The sequence below is a fragment of the Spermophilus citellus genome, assembly GCF_964194105.1.
Source record: "Spermophilus citellus genome assembly, chromosome: 6".
NCBI lineage: Eukaryota > Metazoa > Chordata > Mammalia > Rodentia > Sciuridae > Spermophilus > Spermophilus citellus.
The window spans coordinates 67,708,151-67,726,876 of NC_138187.1; the positions used below are offsets into that span (position 1 = coordinate 67,708,151).

The window sequence follows — 18,726 nt, forward strand, 5'->3', positions numbered from 1 at the left end:
AACATATAATAAATTTAAGAACTTCCATTTAATTTTTATTAGCAGACTATCACTGAACAAAATAACTGTCAACCTCTAAAAATTATCAAATTCCACTACAGAATTTAAGAATTTTTTGAGACAAACGCAAGTTATTTAGAGACTATAGTAGTAACATTAGGTTTTACATGAGAATGAGGTCTTTCTACTCACTCTAAAACATAAAACAAAAAGAGAAAAAAAATGCATAAAAACCATCAGGAAGTCTTGTCCTCACATCTTTCCTGATCAAGTTGGAAGTTAATGTCAGCAATTCATGTCAGTGTTGTTATACCCTACAAGTCATCCCAAATGGATGAGAAAACTCAGAAACATTTAGAAACTTTGCTTCTGAAATAAATCCTGTAACCTCTTCCCCATGGAAACAGGACAAAATACGTAATGATTTCAATCAGGAGAGGAAGAGGTGAATGTTTGCAAAACTTGAACAACATACCTACAGTAGTTGTAGATCTAATCCTAATACATTTAAATCACTATCTCTTTAGTTGGTATTTAAAGCCATAAAAGGGCAATTACATTTCTTCTTGCAAAGGTCCTTAGATTCATACAGACATCACAAAAATTCCTTCCCTATTTCTAGCAAAAAGAAATGAACTACCTCAAATAAATAAAGATTCCAGATAATATTTAAGACAAGTTTCTCACAAAAATATTAAGTAAATCATGTAAGTCTGAATCATCTTAGGAGCTACCTTAAATTTGGTCAGAATGAATCTTCAGGTCTAAACAAGAAACAAGTAATCACATCTCATTTCAACTCAAAGAAACAACTTGTGGCAGACAGTGCCAATTTTTTTTAACCCTTTGAGGGCAAATGCTAGTAAGGAAATGGTTATTGATACTTATATTAAAACCTAATCAAATCATGGTCAGAATACATTATATAGGACAGAATAGATTAAAAACATAAACAGATAATACATGGCCCACTTAAAATATACTGCTGAGAGTCGGATGCACTGGTAGATACATGCAATTCCTATGACTTGGGAGACTGAGGCAGGAGGATCACAAGTTTGAGACCAGCCTCAGCAATTTAGAGACTGAGTCTCAAAATAATAATAAAAATTGCTGGGTATATAACTCAGTGTGTAAAGCACCTCTGGGTTCATTCCCCAATACAAAAGAAAAAGAAAAGATACACTTATAATTTCTCTTCACAAAGGCTCTCTAAAAACAAGAGGACAGTTAGCACACAGCCAAAAATGCAAGGAATTATAGCATAAAATCTACAACATCTCATCTTTCTTACCCCAATACACAAAAATGAATACTGAAAGTGTATTCAAATATTTCTGGAACAATTCTACTTTCTGGCTCGCCTGTGGTTAGTTGAAGCTATAAGACTGATTCTGGTCAATGAATTAAATCAAAGTGACCCATATTACATGTGAACCATAGCATTTAATTGCTGGTGAAAGATGTGAAATCTTTCAAAGCATTCAAAATTATGAATCATCACTTTGGAGATGTTAACTGTGGTATAAGCGTGGTTCCCCAGCTGACCCATGATGATGAACCCAAATGTGACATGAACAAGAAAAAAACTTCTGATATCAATACACCACTGAAGACTTTGAGTCTATTTTTTAATCCCAGCATAATCTGGCTTTGGCTAATAAATAAAAATTAGTATTCAGAAGTGGGGTACTTTCATAACAAGAAAACAAACTGAAAAATGAATAACTAAAATATAGGCCATTGGTTTGAAGATCAGGACACAAGGAACCCTTTCAGAAGCTAAGAAGGATGGCAAACCACACAATGCAGTGCAAATTATTTGGTAAAGTCAGTCATGATAACTTTTAAAAATGTATAACCCTAGGGAAGGAGGAAAAAAAAATGAACATTAAAATGATGAATTGGTGTTCTGAGTTTGATATTACAAGAAAGGGAGGAGAGACAGACAGTGACACAGACACTAAGCATCTAGCTCTTCCAGCAAAAGTTCAGTAGGTTCACAATAACAGCATTAGGAGAAAAGACAAAAGAATACTAGTACACTGAGCTGAATCGTTAGCACATTAGAAGTCTAAGCTATGCTGCCAACGAACAAACCAAAGACCAAAATCTTGATTGATTTAAATAGTATGTTTATGTCTTTAATTTTTTATAGGCAAAAAGCAGGTTATAAAGTGTTTTAGCTTCCCAAAAGGGCACATTTTCCACAGGCTATTTCAGATTAGGCTCAGAGATGATGGAAAAAGGAAGATCTAGATATTACTACCAATACAATAGTGTCCCCTGCCCCCACGCACACACAGTGGACTGGGTAGCCTCTCCAGGAGGGCAGACTTAATGCCTAAATAAGAATATTCCCCATACCCAGGGGTGGGGGCCGCCCTTGTAATGGCAGCTTGGTGGCCTTTTGAAGAGTTGTCGATAACATTTTCATTCATAAATTTCCAGATCTGATATACAGAATAAAATGTATCACCTGGAAATTCTGAGACTTCAAGTTTGATGCTGTCATTAATTGGGATTTTGAGTTGATTTCACCGGGGAGGAGAGGAGTGTATTTTGTTTATGAGAAGGGTAAGCCAAATCTTCGGTCAACCAGAAAGACAAGATATGTCATTAGCATTGTTTGCCAAGTATTTTTGTTTCTGCCTTTTGGTCATATGCTAGGACTGTACCTTTTGGTACCTCTACAATTAGGTGGAACTTTTTCTAGTGAAATTACTTTTTCTAGTGAAATTCTCACCAGAGCATTTTTTTAAAAATATTTTTTAGTTGTTGATAGATCTTTATTTTATTTGCTTATTTATATCTGGTGCTAGGAATTGAACCCGGTGGCTCACATGTATGAGGCAAACGCTCTACCACTGAGCTACAACTCCAGCCCCAAGACCAGAGCATTTTAATAGCTGACACGATAGGAGATTTACCAGGACTGTCTTTCCTCTACTACGGCAATGTTCAGGATGGAGGCTGCCCTGTCAGTATGAATCCTGGCGGGCGTGAGACAATGTAGAACAGAACCCAACCCCCAAGTCAACCTAAAGTGCAATGTAGTACCAGAAATACATCTGCCACAAAGTCACTAAGATTGGGGGATTATATGTTTACAGTCTGACCTTTCCAACACATTCAAGGAAACCCTTAAACCCACTGAACATTCAAGTCAGAGGCAAGGTTATAGACTGCCTGGTTCAAATTCCCTCTGTAAAGTGATAAAAATGAGGGTAAGTGGTATAAAAGGAAGGTTAAGTGGTTAAGAAAGTTGTCCAATCACACAGTAACCACATGACAGAATCATTATCTTCATGTAATCCTAAATTACAATAGGAATAATGCTCTTAATCTCTAAAGATAGCACTGAGTTAGGTAAACAAATTGACAATAGGCCAATCCAGTCATTCATTTGGTAATAGAGGCATTTAATTTCAATGCTAGAGTACTTGGAGTTTAGAGTTCTATAGTAAAAGACTATCATCAAATAACTACCTAAATAAAAATGAAATTTACAATACTAATTCCTATGAAAGATGAGAATCCACAATAGACAACTAATAATGGACAACTAAAGGAGTGATCCTGAGCTAGGATCTGAAGGACTCCTGGGAGATTACTAAACTAACTCAGGGGATCAGTTTTTAATACACAGAAATAAATAAGAATTGATCCTAAGGCTGAAGGAAACTTGAAGGCTTTGGAGGAAATAAAAAGAGGTAGGGAGGGAAAGAGGTAGAGGACAGATCACAGAAAGTCCAGTATACTTCCCACTTGAAAACAAAGGAAAAAGGTTTTAGCAAGAATGACACAATAAGATTTGTTTTCAAAGGACCACTGGTTGTGTTAATACTGGAGAGGTAGCAACTGCACTCTTGTAAGGATTATTTAAATTTAGGCAAGAGATGATAGTACCTTAAATTAGCGAAGTAGTAATGGAGATAATAACATGAAATACTTAGCAAATAAAAATACCATTATACTGCAATTTTAATTTTTATTTATTTTAAACTCTTACCAGCCTATCTAAAATTTCATCCTAGTTCTCTTTTTCACTGAGATATACGGTAGGTAAATCTGAATACATTATGAACAGAATTTTTATCACAACATCTCTAAAAAGCCCCAGCAGCCAGGCAAGATAAGATAGTGCATGCCTGTAATCCTAGTGGCTTGGGAGGCTGAGGCAAGAGGATCATGAGTTCAAAGCCAACCTCATCAAAAGCAAGGTGCTAATCAACTCAGTGAGACTGTCTTTAAATAAAATACCAACAGGGCTGGAGATGTGACTCAGTGGTTGAGTGCCCCTGAGTTCAATCCCCTCATATCAAATTAAAAAAAAAAAAAAAAGAAAGAAAGAAAGAAAGAAAAAGAAAGAAAGAAAGAAAGAAACCAAAAACCCCAGCAATCCTTTTATTTTTTGTGCCACTGAGGATTAAACACAAGGTTGCTCTACCACTGAGCTACAGTCCCAGCATTTTTTACTTTTTCAGAGAGAATATAAGTTGCTCAGTTTTCATAAGGAATGGACAACTAAATGATTTAGTGCTGGGATCTGAAGGATTCCTGGGAGATTGATTAATAACCTAACCTATAGGGGAGCAATGTTTCAATGCTTAGAAATTTGCAATCCTCCTGCTTCAGTCTCCTCAATTATTGGGATTAAAAGTGTGTACCTAGCCCCAGCAAGCCTTTTAGAAGACATATGTATATTAACAATGAGTGGTCATCTTGTTTTATGCCATTTCTTTTAATAAAAATTAGATTACATTCCATTATTTCCCAATTGATAAGGCTTAGTGAAAACTGTTTATTTCATCACTACAAAAATTATAAGGAATTTCTGAAGTTATGTCTATTATACAAATCACAGCATAGAAGTTCAAGCAAAAGATGAAATAAAACTCCATGGATTTAGCTGGACATGGTGGCATATGCCTGTAATCCCAAATACTTGTGAGGCTGAGTCAGGAGGATTGCAAATTCAAGGCCAATCCCAGGAATTTAGTGAGACCCCTGTCTCAAAATAAAATGGGCTGGGGATGTGGCTCAATGGTTTAAACACCCCAGGATTCAATCCCTGGTTTCAAAAAATAAAAAAATCTTCATGGATATTTTACATTAGTATTAGTGTACAGAAAAATCCAAGACAAATGAATCAAGGACAATATATATTTAGGGAGTTAATTCTATAAAATTCCCTGGCATACAAAAAAATAAGGAAACAAACCTTATATTTGAGTGGAATTGTATTTCAAAGAAAAAATTTACAAAAGGAAAATTTATACAGAATTCTCATGTGCCACTATGATAGATGAAAATGAAACCTCAAAGAAGGTAATAAGGTAACTGCAACCAAAATTTTCATTTTCAAACCTGTCAGATCAGAGAAAAAGAACATTAACATAGAAAACAAATTAAGAGTAATATAATTGATTTTTATTTTACCTGATTTATTTTACTTATATTTAAATGGTTAAAAAAAAAAGATTACTTTTCAGGCACTAATTATTAGTAGTTGGCTTACACAGTTTTATTAGACTAAGTGGTAACATACAAACTATTCAAAGTGAAAATAAATATTTTTGATCTTAACAGTTAACAACACAAAACAAAAAACCTCAGTCTTTATTTGCCATCTGAATTATAAACTGCCTGAAGGAAAAGATATGTTTGTAGACCCCACAATGCATAGGGAAAGTCAGCATTATAATTTGAAAATTTAAGTTCACAAATATTTCATATATGAGTCATCTCATACATTAACACAATATTCAACAGGTACTTTTGGGAAAAGGTCATGAAATTTTCTCTGGCTTAAAATTTTAGTTTATTAATACCAACTCATTTCCTTCCCAAAAGACATGATTTAAATCCTATTTCATTATCTTCACTCCAAAAACTCAAAGACAAACAAAACAGGTATTTGATTACCATTTTAGAAGACAGAGTTATCACTAAATGCCTTATGTTTAAAGAAACATTTGTGTCACTATAATATTAAACTTTAAAGAGCAATGCTTTTATTTTCAAAGGGCTTATATAATAACCATATAAATTAACTTGGTTTTCTAAAGTTCAGGAGCTGTAATGGGGCTTGGGAAGAGCTGACAGTAAAGCGGCTTGCTGAGTGAATATAAAAAAGGAAAAAGAAAAAGCAACTGGGGTAAAGAGGAACAGTGTAAGCAAAGACAGAGATGAGAAAGAGCATGCTCAACAACAATAACAAAAACATCAAGTATAGCAATAGTTCAGTTCACTAACAGGGTCTGTAGTAGCCAGTCTCCAAGGCAGTACCCAGTGACAAATGCCTTTTGATATATATTCATACTTTCAGGTAGTTTCCCTATGCACTATACCATTGGTTGGGCCATGATGAATAGCATAAGGCAGAAGCGAAGGTATGTCTTTTCAAAGATTAGGTTATAAAGATTGCAGATTTTGTCTTGGGCACTCCTTTCTTCGATCACTTGCTCTTGGGAAAGACAGATGTTGTGAGGCCTGTGTGATGAGAACAGAAGCCTCCAGCCAACATTGAGAGTAAGTAAAATGTAGAAGCAGGGTTGGCAACCCTGAAGAGCATTTCTGAACCTATGCCAGAACTATCCAATAAAGCTGCTCCTGAATTCCTGATCCTCAAAAACTGAGAATACAGTTGTTTTGAGATGCTAAATACAGTTGTTTTGAGATGCTAAATTGAGATGCTAACTGAGTGTTCTCTCAGCAAAGCTTAGTAAAAAACACACAAGTAAAAGAATTTATACATATGGTTTCAACTAATGGATAGACCTCTAAAAATTCACAGAAAATGCACAAAAATTTTAGAAGAATTATAGTATACTGAACTCAAAAGACAAGAGCCAGCAGAAAATAAAAATGAGCCCAAAATTTGGGACAGAAGTAAGCTAAGAAAAGCACTCAGCTGCAAACACGTGCTATTTTTTGGGGGAGGGGGGTCAGAAGTCAGAACCAAAAGTCAGAACCAAAAGCTGAGAGCTACGCGTTAATTATACCTAGGAACTGAGACTCAATCAAGGAACTTATTTGTCTGTTTTTCCTTTTTTTTTTTTTTTTTGGATCTGTTGTTCTGGAAGAAGTCAGATATAAGGACATCATGATAATCAGTGGAAAAGCTCATGTAATGATAAACAGAGGACTTTGGCCAGCAAGGAATTGAGGCTTGCACCAAGTGAATGAACCTGGAAGCGCCTTCTCCAAACCCAGTCAAGCCTTTAGAAGACTGCAACCCTAGGCAAGAGTGAAAGACTCTGGGCCAGTATCACAAAGATAAGTCACTCAAAGATTCCTAGCTTTCAGAAACTGTGAAATAGTATTTGCTGGTTTAGCTACTAAATTTGGGGATAATGTTATGTAGAGCTAATAACTAAAACAGGTTTACACAGAGAAAAAGGAAAAACACTGAAAACAGAGTCAGAAACCACATCATGCAGGGCCCAGTAAATCCTATTAAGGAGTCTCTGTATTTTAACCTATGAGAAAAAAATAAACAATTTAAGGATTTCATATATCAATGTAACAACCAAATTTATTTTAGAAAGATCATCCTGAAAACTTGGAGGGAGTTGGGAGTTGTGAAAACTAAAAATAGGAAAACAAAAGAAGCAATTATAAACCTTCTTAAGAGGGAATTCTAACACTTGAATAGGAATTCTTAGATTTAAATATATTAAGTGTCAGAGCAATCTCAAAAACTTAAAAATTACACAAATGTTCAGCCCTTACTAAAAGGTGTAGAACCCCACCCCCCACCCCACCCCACACAGGACACATACACACCTGCAGCCAACAGTCTTCAAAACATTTTCTATATCCTTTGCATACCACCGGAAACCAAGAGTATATCTGAGAAAACAATCCATATGAACCAACTCTCTGGTCCACAAAAGGCCATGTTTTTCCATACCTTATGTCCCACTAAATGATAAATAAAACTAGGCATATACAAAAATCAGTATCTACTCATATTGAGACACTCTATAGTCAAATATCATGTTATGATGAAAATTTGTTGAAATTTAACCTCTTTAAAAAACAGTTCCATGGGCTGGGGATGTGGCTCAAGTGGTAACGTGCTCGCCTGGCATGCGCGGGGCACTGGGTTCGATCCTCAGCACCACATAAAAAAAAAAAAATAAAGATATTGTGTCCACTGAAAACTAAAAATAAATAAATAAATAAATAAATATTTAAAAATTCTCTCTTAAAAAAAAAAAAAAAAAAAACAGTTCCATGTGGGGGTTGTGGCTCAGCAGTAGAGCGTTCACCTAGCACATGCAAAGCCCTGGGTTCGATCTTCAGCCCCACATAAAAATAAATAAAATAAAGGTATTGTGTCCAACTACAACTAAAAAGTAAAATATTTAAAAAAAAATGTTTAAGCTGGATGTGATGGTGCACACCTGTAATCCCAATGGCTCAGGAAACTGAGGCAGGAATTTCACAAGTTCAAAGCCAGCTTCAGCAATTTAGCGAGGCCCTAAGCAACTTAGTAAAATCCTGCTCCAAATATTAGGGCTGGAGATGTGGCTCAGTAGTTAAGCTCCCCTGGGTTCAATCCCCAATACCAAAAAAAAACCTACCACCAGTTCAATCCTTTAAGGATTAAAAGCAAAATTAAAATAAGTTTAAAAGATCTGCGCACTTACTACATGAGCACCATACTTAAAAAGCAAGTAGCACAACCAGAATTTTAACTGAGCCTAACTCCATAGCTCATGTTTTGAACCCAATAAAGCAGCTATTCTCAGACCTTTCAGACTCCATTTGCTCACTCTTTTCAAATTCCTTCATTATCTTACCTATACAAGCATTGTTCAAATAATAAATTCAAGGACCTACTTATAAAATAGAGAAGGAAAAAAATGGGAAAGTAACATAAAATGCATTTTAATTGTAAATTCTTGGGTGACCCAGGAAGACAAAATGAGGTTCTCACAGATGCTTACAAGAGAATTCACTGTGAACTTAACAGCTAAAAATAACATATGTTTTACAGATATTCACTATGGCTATTTAAACACCACAAATGGTGGTGATGTTGATGATATAATTCCTGCAGAAGTTCTGAACAAAAAAGTACATTATTCTCTTACTATGTACTTTTACATAGTAATGTAAATTCCTGAAAATTTTAGTGTATGTAAAACTTTAAAAAAAATCTTCATATGTAAAAATGAAATTAGGTCCTAGACTCAATTAATTTATAAATGGAATTTCATCTACTGGAATATTTTGTGGGATAGTCAGAAGTCACACTGGCAATTCTTCCTTTTATGCAACTGTTTTTAATGCACAGTGGAGCTTTTATAACTATAAGCCCTTTCCTGCTATTTGCCACTGACATCCTTCAATACTTATGAAAATCAAAAGTGCACTCACAAATTTACAGAATGTTTCCAGAGTGGAAGAACAGTATAGCCCTCAATAAGCACCACTGTAGAGAAATAAGTAAAGGTCTCTGGTGTTCCAAACAACCTTTAAATCCATTTCCCAAGCGGTAAAACAGGTGTGCTATACAAAAATTCATTTTTGTAACAATATTTAATCAACTGAGCAGCAGGGCAGATATTCCCTAGAGTTCAAAGGACCACCAGTTTCTCCCCAGTGGACCTGCCCTCCCTTTAGAATTTCACACCATCTCTAGCTACAGGATTATTTCTTACTGCTCAGAGTTCAGGTATCTTAAACTGTTCGTTCACTTGAGGTCAGGTGTATAAATTCCATCATTTTTCATATTCATTATCACTCTTGAGATGTAACAGGATTGCCCTGGCTCTTATCACCAATCTGATCTCTATCTTTCACTCCTCCCCATTCCCAAACTCTTACACTCTGTTCTGCGAAACAAAAATATCACTGCTTTCACTATTTCCCCATCTATTTACTCTACCTAAAGGCTGGTAGTCTCCCATAAACACTATGAATCTCCTCATAGCTTTTTTCTTCCTATATCCGCCAAACTAATAGATGTGTTAAGCATTCATCTTCCTTGCTTCCCACTGCTGGTTCTATATAATTTCTTCTATTGTCATTAGAAAAAATATATATATAACCCCTTATAAACCAATACCATCACTTTCTTCCCAAGTTGTCATATGCAGTCTCTTGGTCACAGTCACTGAGCTCACCATCTTCTCAAACACCACACTTCTGATATCCTTTATTTTTTTTAATTTTTTTAAAAGTTGTATATGGACAATGCCTTTATTTTTACATGGTGCTGAGGATTGAACCCAGTGCCTCACACATGCTAGGCAAGCACTCTACCATTGAGCTAACACTCCAGACCCCCTGGTATCCATTCTTTACAATAATATCCATTTGAATAATCATCTAATATCATGACCTTCACACCCACACTGATCTCTTCTACTCCATCTCTGCCATCACTCCTGTGGTTACACTGTAAATCTTGCCTTCACTAATAATTGTACCACCTCTGAAATCTTAACTCAAGCATGTAACCACCACCCACCCTCCTGACTTGTCTAACTTATTCTAACACCCTTACTCTAAGAAATGACTCCTCTGAGCCTTCTAATCCTATGAGAGTCCTATGTCAATCTTCTACTACTCATTATCTCCATGATGCCTTCTTTCCCTGCTTACCCAGTTTAGATTCCATGGTCCATCACAATAATCTACCTCATAAATACTTTTGTCTTCATCCTTGGATTCCTCCTTTGTACTTGCTCAACCCTAGATGAACCCTACTTGGTGCTGGAAATCAAGTCGAACTCCTGATCTCCATTCAACTGCCCAAATAAGCTGACTGGTCTGATTTCTAAATGATCACAAATACTATACCTTCAACACATTCATCAATTCTATTCCTTTCTCTAGTAAGTTAGCTTTCCCACACCTACCTTCCTGTCTCTTAAGGTTCCGTTCTCACTCTCAGGTGATGACCTCACCTCCTACTTCATAGAGAAGTAGAATCATAAGATAAACCATTCTGTCCTCTCATTACCAACTCCAACAAACTACTATGCATTTTATTCTCATACAACTTCCTTCTTTTCGAAAGGGGAAAAAAGTATTTCTTCCCTAATTAGATCCCTCCATAAAACTGATCCAGGAGAGACAGGAAATAGTTATTAGAACAAAGTCCTTGAATCAGAGAGGGGATGGAATTATTTCATCCTTTTAAATGGTTCTATTATACTAGTTCTATTCTTTTACACTAGTTATAGTAGATTCTTTTTAACCTTTTTAACATTTTAATTTACTAATTCTGTTATAAGGCTTATTGCTAGGCATTTTTTTGTTTTCGTTTTTGGTATTTGTTCTGGGACACAAGTTGTTTGAAATTTAGATTGTTTTGAGTTTCCTGTTCAATCTTTATTAAATAGACAAGTCTATAAGTATTTAGTTTAGCACTAATTTGACTCTACTACTTGGAGAATAACCCTTCTGAGGACTCTCATTTGATGCTTTGTGTAATACCAGCCCATTCTATTCTGGAAAGTGGGGATGTAACATTTCCAGCCCTGTGACCTGCCAGAACTATCCTCCCCCACCCCACCACTCCTTTCTCCCTTTCAGAGACCTGTTAAGTTTCCACATAGGCTCAGATCAGCCATTAGCCAGACTCAGGGAAATTTCCACCATTCCACTGTTACAGGCCAATGGCATATAACTAATCAAATTAAACAACCACTTTCCAGTACTCATCTTCTCAGTGGACACAGCTAACCAATGTCCTTCTTTCTTGAGACACTTTTAGCTTCATTTTCCTCCTCTACCTGAGCTATAGAGCACAGCGTAAATTACCAACCGTATGTTAATGACTTCCAAATCATACACTTTAGCACAAATTGCTCTAATGTACAACATTCTCACAACTCAGCTACATTTGAACAAGTAATAGGCTTTTCAAACTAAAGTCTTCTACCTTTTGTATAACATCCCTCCTCTAATTTTTCCCTATCTCAGAAAGTAACCCAATCATCTATCCACTTGCTCAAGTTAAATCTCAGGAATTCATCCTTGATTCTTTCTCTCCATCTCTGAACACATCAGTATATCCAAATCCATCAAGCAAGTTCTGTTGGTTGTACCATCAAAAGGATCTCAAACCCATCTAATTCTCTTAATTTGTACCTTTACCATTCTTCTTAAGGCCATCATTCTTATCTAATATGACTCATTTCCCACATGGTAGAGTGATCTTTTAAAAAATGTTAGAACCTGTCACTCCTTTTTACCTCAAACTAATGGCTTACTTCATTTCCAAGCAATGCTAGTTTGTTATGGTAGCCTACAATACCTTATCTGATTGGTATCCCCTGAATGCCTGTGGGTCCTCATGGCATAATAACCATCCCCTTCCTCACTTTGCTCTACTAACATTGGACTTTCTTTTGTTCCTACCTCAGGCCCTCTGCCTAGAACTTTCTACATCCATATGTTAACAGGTATTAATGTTGGGCTTATTCCCAACATTTGAGTCTCAGGTGAAATTTGCCTTTACCTCCAATGCAAAATAAATCCTCCTCTTTCATCTATCTGAAATTATGTACTTCTTGTTCTACTGCCACATAGTTTTATCCATTTCTTTCTTTATTTTTTCTTTATATTTTTGGTCTATATTCTTCCATTAGAATTCAGTTATTCAACTAAACAAATATTGAACATTTACTATGTACCAGGCATTATTTCAGGTGCTGAAAACATCAGTTAGCAAAGTAGATAAAAAAATTTCTACCTTCTGAGCCCAAAGTCTGTAATGTAAAATCCATGAAACAATCCCTGTTTATTCATTGTTGTATCCACAGGGCTTGTAACAGTATCATAAGCAATAAACATTTGCTACAAAAATCAATAAAAAATGTATTTATGTGTTTCTTACACAATGTACCTCACTCAAATCTCCCCACTCAGTTATTAGAATAATGATGAAATTTTTGCTTTAGTCTTCAACTAGCTATATTTATATTTTATTTCACCTCCACACACTATTATCTTACAGGTAAACCATCAATCTGTAACTATCACTACAGAGTTCCATCTCTAAACTCAAAATCTTTACAATACTGCTACTGCATCCACTTGTAAATCCCAGAGCTTCCAAAGACTAAATTGGAACCAGTTACCCATGCACCTAGACTATCTTTACTTCTTTGTAAATTATGTTCATATAACATGCAAGGGAAACCACTAAAGATTTAAAGACTTATTTTAAATAAGCACGTAACACACATTTGAAAAGACAAGTATCAACACAATAGGCTGACTGCAATAGAGATAAAACCATTTCTTCATTTTTGAATAAAGAAAATTTGGGTTTGAGTAAACATGTATGTATACCTACACAACATGAGAGGCTAGACTAGGACGTATGTCTCATAAATCCCAGTTTGATGTTTTTTCAATTAATAATTGCTTCAAGAGTTTTTTTTTCTTTTACATATATAATATAATTATAATGTAAAACAACTATATGTTATCCATATGACAGTTGAAACTTTGGGTTATCTTTGTCTCTGGATTTACTCTGAGGCCACATCTTATTTATTCAGCTGGTACTTGCTAATACTGAAGGGAATTCAATTAAAATAATTTGCTTTGATAATTCGTCACAAACAAATGAAACAAAAATAATTTTTAAAATTCATAGTAAAATTCAGAAAGCTATGGAAGAATGCATCAAAATTGAACCAATTTTCTTTTTAAATTTGAGACAGAGTCTTGCTCAATTGCCGGAGCTGGCCTTGAACTGGAAATTTTTCTGCTGCAGCCTCTGGAATTGCTGGGGTTACAGTGTGTGCCAAAATGCCCAGTTGAACCAAACACCAAACATTTAAAAGATAACCTTCATTACGTCTTCAAAATAACTCATCATTTCTGCATTCACCAAAGCTAAGATGCAGATAATGTGTCAAAGACTTATTAAGGTCACCAAATTTGTTTTTCGTCTATCTACAACAGCAGGGCTGGTGGATGAAATTTATTAAATGCATCTAAAGTTGGATGTCCACTAAGTTTAAAATACTGTAATAACTCAAAAGACGATGTCTATAGAAATCATTGGTTTTGAGTTAGGAAACTCGATTAACAATTTATAAACACACTAAGCAATACTATCAAATTGTTTAAAACTTTGAGTTCTTATTGAGTTCCCTAAAATCTGTAGTTCTGTCTTTAAAATATTTCATGCTTTCATACCACTTTTGTACTTAGAAACTTTTTCCCCCCCAATACTGGGGACTTAACCCAGGCCTTGAATGCACGCTAGGCAAGCACTCTACCACTGAGCTACATTCCCAATCCCTCACAATTCATTTTATTCCAGAAATACAATATAAAATTATCATTACCTTATGGGTTCTCTATTTCTAAAAGGTAGAATCACAAACTATACAATTATTCCATATTATTGTTCCCTTTAAAATAATGTTAACAATTAAATTTTCTTAATTTTCCAGGAAATTGTGTAATAAATGTAGTCAGGATCCACATTTTAATATATACAAACAGGACTCTTGAACTCTTAGTAAGTACTTAAAAAACACTGTCATATGTGTGTCTTTATGGCTTCTGTGTCTGTTTACTACTTAAATATCAGGACATAGTAAAATGAAAAATGTAAAACACAAACTCAGTGTTTTTAATAAAATAATAAGATTGGTTGGTAGACTATTTAATTCTGCCCCCAGAATGAACCTTTAAACACAGCTTTTTATCCTTTGCTTACTACTCTGTATATTAAATGATGCTTTTAAATTTTATTGAGGTGAGAGAAAATTTAAAATTCCACTAGTGATCATGAATACCCACAAAACACCTTTAAATACATAAGCCCATTAGTTTTTATTATTGCTAAGAAAGCAAAGGCTAAACAATTTGAAATATTAAACTATATACTGAAATGGAAGTTAATACTAATACTTTAGGTACCTACACATTTAGATTCTCAAGAGGTCCCTTTTATAGTTAAGTCTTCAGTGTCTTCCTGTGTTGCCTATACTTTTTAAAATATTTCAATTATCCTGTTTCTAGTTACTGTCAGATTGAGACAAAACCAAAAGAACTCCATTTGAAATTTCTAGGACAGACTATCTTAACTCTTGAGCTTTCTGACCTGGCCCATTACTGTTTGCTTGAGGGACAAGTATGAACGTTCCCTCTAGAAAAATATATCACAAAATTTTATATGCACATTGTGCGATCCACCAACTTCCAGAACTATTGTCCCCATAACCCTCAGAACCAATCCCAGCTTAGGAACTTCTACTCAAAAATATCTTGGACAAGTAAAAAGTTGAAGTCAGATTGTCATTTCTGTTATCTTTGGCTTTATCTGGACTGTTTGTTCTTTAAAGCAAAAATCCTAAATACTCTCAATTCCTTTCTAATCCAAACTATCTGTAGGTTCTTTGTTAAAACTTTCCTTCTACTATAACTGGGATTTCAGATATTTCTCTTCACTTCCAAGAGAGTGGACAGAACAGAGAAATCTGGACGGATCTTTATAGCTCCAGATGGAAGAGCTAAAAACTACGGTTTAGAATATTAAAGGTTAAAAAAAAAAGTCTTTTAAAAATAAGAAATCAAACTTTCAAGCTTATCACTTAAAGCAATTTAAACTTGCTTCTATGAAACTGAAAAAGTAGATTCTCATAAAAATTTTAAAAATTTCGGAATATGTGCACATTGCCACTTTATCCCTCATTAAAGCAAAACAAAAAGAAACCTCCTATCAACTTTATAAAGTCCTTAACTTGGACTTAATAACACTGTATACTGGGCCAGTAATGAAGGAGACAAAAGATAGGAGTGTAAGACTATCTTGTCCAGTTAGAACCTTATAAAGGTAAGCTTTCACATTATGATAGCTACACCCTGCTTCTGAATTGGTTGATATCATACTTCACATCTCAAATACATCAAATATCATAAGTCTCTTCCTCACAAATGGAAACATACACCCAATACAACCCAGTGAAAAATGTTACATTGAGGATAAGTCACTCGAATTTGTTAAACAACACTTTAAAAAGAACTTTTTAAGATGTATCCCAAAGTGGTATTATCATAATGGAGGATTTAACTTAAAGCTCCAATTTTAATCAAAATAAGTCAATTTAAAAAAATATGAAGCTGGGCGTAGTTGTGCACATCTGTGATCCTAGTGACTCAGGTGGTTGAGGCAGGAGGATGGCAAGTTCAAGACCAGCTTCAGCAATTTAGACCCTAAGCAACTTAGTGAGAATCTATCTCAAAATAAAAAATGAAATGGGTTGGGGATGTATCTCACTGGTAAAGCCCTCTGGATTCAAGTACCAGTACCAAAAAACAAAGCAAAACAAAACAAAATCTCATAGGACTAATCTTTTTAGCAATGCACATCGTTTCAAATAAATGTAACACTGTGGCAATAAATAGCATAAAGATAATAAAATTAACTTTATGAAGTTAGAAATGATAAATTATAATGGGACATCTGCCTCCAACTTAAATACTCAAAGGGACTCATTTATTTCATAGAGGTGATGATGGTCCACTGTTTCTCAATCATTTAAAATTTGTACCTGTAATTCATTAATACCAGGTTTTCATCAAGTTATCTTTTGGATTAGCAACTTACAACTTACTTCATTGAATGAATTTAAATATTTGCACCCTAACATCAGGATCCAGGTAAGTCCTTCAATTGATTATAATCTAGTTAATTTTTCAATTCTACTACAATAATAAAATAACTAAGTTCTAAAGTTGAGTAATGTTTTTCATTTCCAAAAGGCCATGGGCTGGGAAGATGGATGAGGGATTTTACTTAAAACTGTTTTCTTTAAAATTAACAAGCATGACTATTTAGACCAATGTTGTCAGCTTTGATTAAAATAAGCTAAATGGGAGTATAAGTTATTAAATCCTTTTCATATGTTAAAGATTTGTACTAAATTCACCACAAATTATAATTATTAGGTATATTTCACATGACAAGTTTGCAGATGTATTCCAGTCATTAAATGCTTTTTATTAATAAAGTGGTATGTAAAAAACTATCCTCATCTAAATCTGCCCCCATTTTCATGACCAAAGGAAGAATATGCACTTTTGCTAAGCTAAACAGTCAATTCAGGTTCTAGGCTATGGGGAGCTAATAGAAGGCATAATCAATATGTGAAAAACAGAAGTCTGTTTTAATTAACCTTTCCTCTTTATAAATACTAAGTACTTTCAGTAAACTATGTACAGTTTTTTTTTTTCCTAAGGTTTACTTAGAATTCAATTACCTTTATGTTTACTACACATTTTCAACAATGCATAGCATGCTTCTTTCAAAATTGTGATTTATATGACCTACCACTAAGGACATGAAACCACAGGATTGAGGAGCAGTTTGTTTACTGGGAACTTTTTACATTCTTCTATTAAGTTTAATACCTATTCAGCTTCACTGATCATACACAGTTTTGGTTGGTTGGTTGTGAAGTGAAAACTTTTAAAACAGGTGATGGAAAAAGACAGCATGACAGAAGAAAAAAATCCCTATGACCCTCAAAAATGGGGGATCCACATGCTATGACCTAGTGATAGCTACTGTACTTCAGTGAACAAAAATTATCTGCAAAATTTAACACACATGATACTTCAGTTGAACTCTGCTCTCATTTTAGGTTGTAGCTCTTGGGACTCTCCAAAATATTCATAGAAGCAAGACTTAACTAAATTTCTAAAGCATTCTGTATTGCTGTCTTGCTTTAATCAGGTTCTCCCATTCCTTGGCTGCAAAACAAGAACTACAAATTAATTTCCAGGGCAAGGTAACACCAACTCCCTAACTTAAAAGTTATTATCTGTTAAAATTATAAAGAGAAACAAAAATAAAACCAAAAGACAAGATTCTGCAGTCACAAGTACTTTAATTTTAAAAAAAACAAATCACTTATTTAAAAATAAACAAATGGCACCAGTCTACTCTAAGATCATACAAGTAAAAATAAAAGGTACGATTCTCATAGGTAATGTGCTGAAAGTCAGTACTACACTAGACAATCTCAACTACTACATACACTTAGCTTATCTGTAAAGTTGGATGCTACTCTCAAAAAGTAACATTTGACTGTCACAACTATTTTATTTTAAAAGGTTAACCAACCCAAAGAGTTTAAAGAGTTTTATTTTCAAAGATAACATTACAGAGCATAGTTTCTACATTAAAAATTCTTACAATACCAATAGAAGTATTACAGTACAATTTTCCACAACAAGTTTGTAGCACACAAGTCCACGCGAATCCTTGACTTCCTTGAACTGTCAATACACTGCACCCTGTTTAAATGGCTGTACCTGAAAACCAAGGTATGCAATTCCTTAGGATTAGAAGTCATCAAGTTATACTGTCAAGGATCTGGGGGAAATGAGAGGAAGATTCTATTATCCTTGTGTCTGAACCCAACTTCCACAACAAGGTAAAGCCATAGCTATGACTGTCAATTAGCTGTAAAGTCATTTAAATATTAAAACCCACCCAATTTAGACATCTCAATGTTAAGATCTCTGAATGAATTCACTTAAGTCCCGTTAGGAATTAAAAAGGACACTCTTTGGTCTTCGACATTTACTTAAATCAGACCTTTTCCCTCCCTTTGAGAGATCTGAAAGCAGGCGAAATTAAATTTATTTTACAGATAAAGGAATAATAAAGTTGCAGGGCTTTGGAAGAGCCACTTAGTCCAAACAAATCTGCAACATATTTTTCAG

General features: G+C 34.6%; 1 protein-coding gene across 4 annotated transcripts in view; it reads right to left on the minus strand.

The window, feature by feature from the left end:
- Window positions 1-18,726, minus strand: part of EPC1 (enhancer of polycomb homolog 1) — an 81,860-nt gene that overhangs the window by 38,353 nt on the left and 24,781 nt on the right. The window lies entirely within an intron of this gene.